General features: G+C 59.3%; 1 long non-coding RNA gene across 1 annotated transcript in view; it reads right to left on the bottom strand.

The window, feature by feature from the left end:
- Positions 1 to 170, bottom strand: part of LOC103771652 — a 594-nt gene extending 424 nt beyond the window's left edge. The window contains exon 1 of the long non-coding RNA XR_608149.1: positions 67 to 170. This is a non-coding gene — a long non-coding RNA (uncharacterized LOC103771652). The remainder of the gene's footprint in view (positions 1 to 66) is intronic.
- Positions 171 to 221: the final 51 nt, after the last annotated feature.

Here is a 221-nt window from a genome sequence, read left to right as displayed (position 1 = left end):
CGCCTGACACTCGTGTCGGGTGAACGTGCACTGGGCACACACGGCAGAACCAGGATCTCCTCCTACCTCTACGAGGAACTGGCAGATGTTCTTGCGCTGGTCGCCCTGCAGCTGGATCACTTCTCCATACTCGGGGTGCTCGATTACAGTACCATTGCAGGCGAATTTCTGCAGCGCGGACAGAAGGCTCCTTAGTGCAACCCAAACCACACCGCCCGCCC

The sequence above is a fragment of the Merops nubicus genome, unplaced genomic scaffold, assembly GCF_000691845.1.
Source record: "Merops nubicus isolate BGI_N331 unplaced genomic scaffold, ASM69184v1 scaffold40264, whole genome shotgun sequence".
In the NCBI taxonomy this organism is placed as follows: domain Eukaryota; kingdom Metazoa; phylum Chordata; class Aves; order Coraciiformes; family Meropidae; genus Merops; species Merops nubicus.
The sequence above is the reverse complement of the archived record's forward strand: the minus strand, read 5'-3'. Positions and strand labels throughout refer to the sequence as shown.